Below are 6,762 nucleotides of genomic sequence, written 5' to 3' on the forward strand. Positions count from 1 at the left end.
AGAAAAAAAAATAAATCGTAAAAAAGATTTTTTGATGCAGTTTTCTTCTCTTTGACACGTAGATCCTGGATCCACGGTCTTGCCCCTAAATTTTATATGGCAACATTCCGCCATCTTGGATTTTAGATTTTTTGGATTTTTTGCGATTTGCAAACTTATTTTGCATGTTTCGTAAAAAATGGTTGAACACAAATTTGTAGAGAATTTAATTTCCCAGATTTGTTGTATAGATGGGTTTTGAATACAGCATTTTTTATCGTGAGTAATTAGCAAACACCGCGAAAAAAGTTTACACTGTCAGGGTTTTCGCCATTTTTCGACAATTTATGTTGAAAATACGTAGCATATTGAAATTCCAAAGTTGTAGAGAATTTCATTCTCCATGGCGTCTAAACTAACCGTAAATTAATCACTAATTACGAACCTAGATCATGATTTTAACAATCCATAATGGCGAATCCAATATGACGGTCATTACGAGATACATACATAATTGCAGACCATAAGTTTTGTTTGTCGAGAAAAAGCTCTGCTACTGAGCCTACATGGATATTTTAATATGAAATTTAATTTATTGAGGTTGTTTCGTTTTCAGTTCTACTAAAAATTTAATTCATGGATCTCCATCATAATTTTTTTTATTTCACCAAGTTTATCAACACTTCATCACAGATTCCAATCTCAGCGAGTTTTTATGTACGATCATCAAACAAGAGTCGGGTAAACATTTCAGAGAACGGTTCAAAGGTTAAGCGAAAAGTACAAGGAATATGGAAATCTGCTTAATCTTTTTGTGCATAATTTCGACACTCTAATCACCATTTTTTCGAAAAAAAAAAACACAGTTACAAAAAGACCCATTCTAATGGCAGCTATTCAGCTAAAGTACTCCATTAAAAACGTACTGCTTAATTTCACTATAAGATTCCTAAGGCAAGAATTATGGTTGCAGTTATAAGATGGCATAAATTCAAATGAGACCTTTGACCACAAAGGTGGAAACTTCAACCCACTCACTGGTTTAAACTTTTGAAGAAACCTCTTTTAGGCTACATTAAAGGATGGATCTACTATCTCAGGCCTAACGAGTTGAGTCGATAGGCGTAAAGACCAACAGTCCTGCTCGTTTTGCCATTTCTACCGCATTACAAATGCAGAAAATATGTCTCCGACTAATTGCTGTTTTTTAAAGGACACTGGGATCCAGGTAACATTGCTACTTAATTTGAACAAGCAACGGTGGAGTATCTCCTTTTCAGCCGCCCTGAATAGGAACTTAAATTGGTAGCCTAATATAATTGAGTCGCATTATTCCATTGATTCCACCTAAATTTTCATAATCTGACAGGAAAAAGAAGTATTTTCACGCCTGCATCACTTCCTGTTATCTACTCGTTGTTTGAAAATGCCACATATTAGAATTAATTGGAGTCTTTCTCCACAGATTCACTGAACATTAATGTACGAAGTGATTGATTTAAAATGAAAAATGGTTTTTTTTTTTCATTTTTCTTGTTAATTTTTTTTTTATTTTAATTTTATGATTAATATTTTCGACTTTAACTTGACTTTTTTATTTTATCTTATCACATATTTCTTCGATATGAAATTAAATCCCATTTTAATTCCACCCCCACCTCACCTGAAATACTTGGACACGATTTTGACAAAAGTTGACTTCTGTTGCTGCAGACAAATGCCTTGTACTAATTCAGTCAGTACTGCCTCGTCATAGTTGTTCAATTCAAGTTTTCCGTTTTCATCTCGCTCCTTAGCGAACTTTGCCTTTTGTACTTTTTCACTTTGCATTATCTCTGCTTCAATGAATTTTTCGTATTCGGCTACATTTTTCAGATCCTCACAAGATTCCGTACGCGAATCGATATATTTCCGGTGCATATCGCGACCCGTTTCGGTGACTTCATCGATTATGTTCAAGAAATTCATTTTTTTATGAAAAATACTCTGGAATCACTATTTCTCCTTAAAAAGTACTTTGATACAACCGCACTGCTTTACTAACCATACACGACTACTTAAGGCTGGTCGTATGAACTCTTCGCTTGAAACTTTGAATTCAAATTTTTGGCAACTAATTTTATAGCCGTTAAAACTGGCATGTGCCAAGTCTTTTGTTATTTTTTTCGGGTAAATGTGTTAATTGATATTAACGCATTTCTTTTCACAGCACATTAAAATACGTAGCTTAAATTGGGGCCATTGTGTCAAGAACTATTTTAACTCCACTCAAATATGTTGCCTCAAATTCCCTTCTTTCACTCAACTGTTGATTTCATTTGCATTTTATTAGCTTTTATTAACACTGTTTTGCCAAAATCATCTCGAAAGTGTGGCGTTTCAAACGTGAGTTGATGATGACTTGCGGATAATAAATATTTTAGCGAGAAAACTGCGGCCCAGCTGCAGCTTACACATACGCCAGAGTCGCACGAAAGGTTGTGCGAATAATGACTTTAAGCGCATGATTTGCCATTTTATCCGATTTGTATTATTTTATTGCAGAAATTGCAAAACATTTATACAGAGTTATGCAATGATTTTTTTATATTTTTTATATTGACATTTAATTTACAGTGTTTGTGAAAATCATAATTGCATGTCACGTTTTTATGCCACGAAATTTTGTTTATGTTTATTTTTTCTACTAGATTACAAGAATTATTCTATGAACGCGTTCGATGAAAATACAACTCATAATTTCTTATATGCAAGCGACTTAGGCATTTCTACTTGTTGTATGGACCTGTAACGAGAATACGTTGCAGACCACGACATATCCGAAGAGCTTGTAGTAAATCAAAGACCATCAATGATCTCTCACACATTTAGTACATAAAGCCCGCACAGTATGCGCACTTCTTAATCGATATAAGGAAGACGTTGGCAAAAAGCTATTATGGCAACATGCTTGGTTCATTCCATATTGCGCCGTATGAATAAAAACTAAACAATTGCTTTTTATTAAAACGGCATACCTTTTACTTCAATTTTGTTTGAACAAATCAAGTAAAAGGTCTGAAATTTCAAGAAAAAGCAATTGCTTTTTTTTTTTGTTCATACGGTCCAATATAAATACATATACTTATATACGAGTCCATAGACATATTCTGATATGTGCCATTTATTAGCCTGAAAAGGAACAGAGTTTATCAACGATACGTAACAGACAATTTTCTTCGGTTTCCATATTAAATTCAAATAAAAAAAATCATGTTTCATTTAAATAGATTTCGCGAAGCTTATTAGCGCCGTTTTCTTAAGTAACTTTTAGAATTTATTCGTACTTTAAAAACAAATTTTGTTTAAACACTTCCGTTTTCACAAGTAGGTATTAAAATGTCTCTGCCCTTAAAACAAATTTTCAAAAAAAAAAACACCTTAATAGCCTTATTTATAAAAATATAAAGTAGCCTTAAAAAAGGTTTATAAAATGAGAAACAAGGCGAATTCATATAAGGTGGTATCGATTCAACAAATACAACAATTACCTGTATTTTGTTTTTGCTTTTAGCTGGTGATTGTCAAATTTCAGCTATTCTTCTCCGAATGAAAAAGGGCGACAGAAAATGCAAACACTCTCACGTTGTCACTCACTCACTAGCAAAATATAAAATTTTGACAATCAAACACTACACACAGCTGATTAAACAACACCACCTTATATAAATTCGCCTTGATGAGAAATGTATTAAAAACGTCAATTTATTAAGCTTTTTAAACCTACTTTGTTTTTAATGAATAAGGCCATTAGCCGAACAGTAAGTTTACAAATCTTAGCCTAGTTTACTTGCTCGTAGGCTCCTTTAAGCGTAGGTCGATCTCTTCTTTCATGTTTCTTTGTCTAATTTTTGAAGCTCTTATTGCCCTTACTTCTGGTATACAAGAAGCAAAAAGATACTTGATACACTTATTTGGGAGGAGTTTTGTAAGAATTTATCAAAATCAGAGGGTTTTCGTTAATTCCAAAACTAATGGACATAGATTTTATATCCAAAATGTTTAGTGTAGAATAGTTTTGAAATTAGCTAGTCTCAGAGTTTGCTTTTGGGTCCTTTCATTCAATATTTCAATTAAAATTGGGTGAGCAAAAACTTTTGGGTTAAATCTTATCCAGACGTACCGTGTATAACTTTAAGGACAGTCCTTAATAACAGAGCTTGCTGAGTTTGGCTCTCAGATTTATTCTGTAACAAAGCATCAAACCGCGTTCCTAAGCCCTGAACTTGAATCAAGAATCCATATTGCCTAGCCCCTTCTTTTAACACTTTTTTATTAAACGAAATTTTGGAACAATCATAAATTTACACAAATTTAAAATTTACATTTATATAGGTTTCAAACTTATTTCTGGTTGTTGCATCTTATCTTAAAACAGAACAATAAATCTTTAAATTATGTATCATGTAAAAAACAACGATTAAGGGATCGTAAATATGTCAGCAAGTTAAGCAAATTTATTTCTTTTATATATATGTATATTTTCTGGTTTGCTTCTTGCTGGATTCACAATTCCTGTTGACTAAACTTGCACATGCGCATAATAAGGATTGTTAATATATTAAGTGGGAAATGTTTAAATAAATAGCGAACCAATAATAATGTACAGCTTTAGTAAACATATTTGTCCATTTTATTTACATTCTGCAGTACACAATTAAGGTAAATACGTATGTAAGTATACTGAAGATGCTAACTATTAGCTATTGAAAGTGCTAACTATTTTCAATGCAAAACGGTGATTGAGTCTTCTGAATTCGAAAAGCAAAATACTAGCAAATTTACCTATTCAAACAAAATGTCATCCTAATTGCTTTATTATTCGTTAAAAGGCCATCGCAACACGTCGAACAAAAGACTCCATTGCTTAAATTGAAAACAATTTAGCTGGTTTTATTATATATACACATATGAATTTGCATTATCGATTTGAGCGCATTTAACTAAAACAACAAAAATTTCATTATAAATTCGTTTATGGCCCCTTCCTTTTTTTTTTTGAATTGTCATAAACGATTTTCTTATCAATACAGCTGTGAGACCCCAGCAGCGAATGCTAATTACAGTGGCTTAGGTGTCCATTAAGTGCATATGGGCAATTCGTTATCTCACATTATTCGCATAGCAATAAAATCATAAAATTTAAAACCGTATGGTAAATTTTTTTTAGTTTGCTTTTGATTTTTTTTGTATCAAATTAGCAACTTCATTGAGCGCACGACGCTTGGCGACATCGCAAAATTTCGAAACTGAAATGTTGCTAAAAATATAATCTTACATTTTCTCTAGTCTCCATGCCATAATTTGCACAGCTATTTTTAAACGCACATATATATTTCACTAGTTTGCTTAGCTAAATATAACAATAAATCTCGACTCAGTTTAATTTTAACTCGAAAATTTTATTTATAGCCACTTAGTAGTACATACGTGCATGGAGTCGCACAATGTTGCAAAATTTAGCTTTCAACTGCTAAATGTAAGTAAATAAAAAATATTTGTTTTGAATATTTCCAATATTGACCATCACTTCAGTCATTTGTCTTGATTTATTCAATAAATTTTGTTTTCCTGCACTTGCTCTATTTGATTGACGGTTACTTTGTCAACCGTCAATCAAGGCGCTTGGCTTTACCCCATGCAATCTATCAAAACTAAAGAATGGTGTTGGCTTTTATTTGCCTATTTAATGCAAGTCGGTGAAAGCTATAATTCCCAGAAATGAACTATGCATTAATTGAATGTTCATCTTTAGGTTGAGTGTGCCATAAAAACGATTGCATCAAGCTAAATTGAAAATTGTTTTCGTTGTCAAATTTACATTTCCAATGCATAAGTCGTGCATAAATATTATTATTTAGTTACAAATTGACCGATTAACAACAGATTGTAAACATCAGCAACAAATACGAGGATCTACAAATGTTAGAACAACAAGTAAGAAAGCAGAAACAAAAAAGAACACAAATAAAAAAGAAACAAAACAAAATCTTAAAATATATGTATCTAAAAATGCTCCTTAAAAACAAAAAAAAAAAACACTCCTAAAGTGAAACCTACCTCGATTCATTTCTAGTTGGCTTCTTATTGCGAAAATTTGTTTTAAGCTTAACATTAAGCTTATCTTTAGTCTTATGGAGTTTTCTTTTCTACCAAAAATGCTTGCTTTCTCATTGGCTTCTGTGCAGAAATACTCAAAAGAGAGATGACACTCTCATTTCTTGTGAATATTCGCCCTTAGTCTGTTAGTCAGATTTACTGTGAGATCGTCCGGATACATACATTGGAGCATATTCATAGTCGAAATAAAATATATTATATTGTTATTGTTGTTGTCGGCCGCTGTGGTGTAGTGGTAAGCAGTGCGTGCTTTCATACATCAGCACCTGGGTTCAAGCCCTGGTCAAAGCAACATCCCATAAAATATAGAGAAAGGTTTTTTGACGTAGAATACGTCTTACCTTAAGGTATGGGGGCTATGTTCAAATGTTGTAGTTGTAATTTTTAGAGCTTCACAAAAACGCTTATTGCACGAAAACTAATACAGCGATTTCAAAGAAAAGTGTGGCGTTTCAAAGATAAGATTCCAAACCTGTCGACAGATTCATTTTTGTAAATAACCAATTCGGTTTCTGTCGTAAAAACAACGGTAAACATTGCCTTATTTTGGGGTCAATTTTGAGCCTTTAAAGTGCTCTAGCAACTTATTGTTGGCATATATAACTTTCATTTTCGGGATATAGG

At 32.6% G+C, this 6,762-nt stretch overlaps 1 long non-coding RNA gene across 1 annotated transcript in view; it reads right to left on the reverse strand.

Annotated features, from left to right (window-relative positions):
• Positions 1-1,184: 1,184 nt before the first annotated feature.
• LOC108368427 (uncharacterized) overlaps positions 1,185-6,762 on the reverse strand; it is a 22,358-nt gene continuing 16,780 nt past the window's right edge. The window contains exons 2-3 of the long non-coding RNA XR_001848368.1: positions 4,703-4,710; positions 1,185-1,196 (exon numbers count right to left, since the gene is read on the reverse strand). This is a non-coding gene — a long non-coding RNA (uncharacterized LOC108368427). The remainder of the gene's footprint in view (positions 1,197-4,702; positions 4,711-6,762) is intronic.

This window comes from Rhagoletis zephyria, unplaced genomic scaffold, assembly GCF_001687245.7.
Source record: "Rhagoletis zephyria isolate East Lansing unplaced genomic scaffold, Rhagoletis_zephyria_1.1 Rzeph_scaffold_03111, whole genome shotgun sequence".
Taxonomy (NCBI): Eukaryota; Metazoa; Arthropoda; class Insecta; order Diptera; family Tephritidae; genus Rhagoletis; species Rhagoletis zephyria.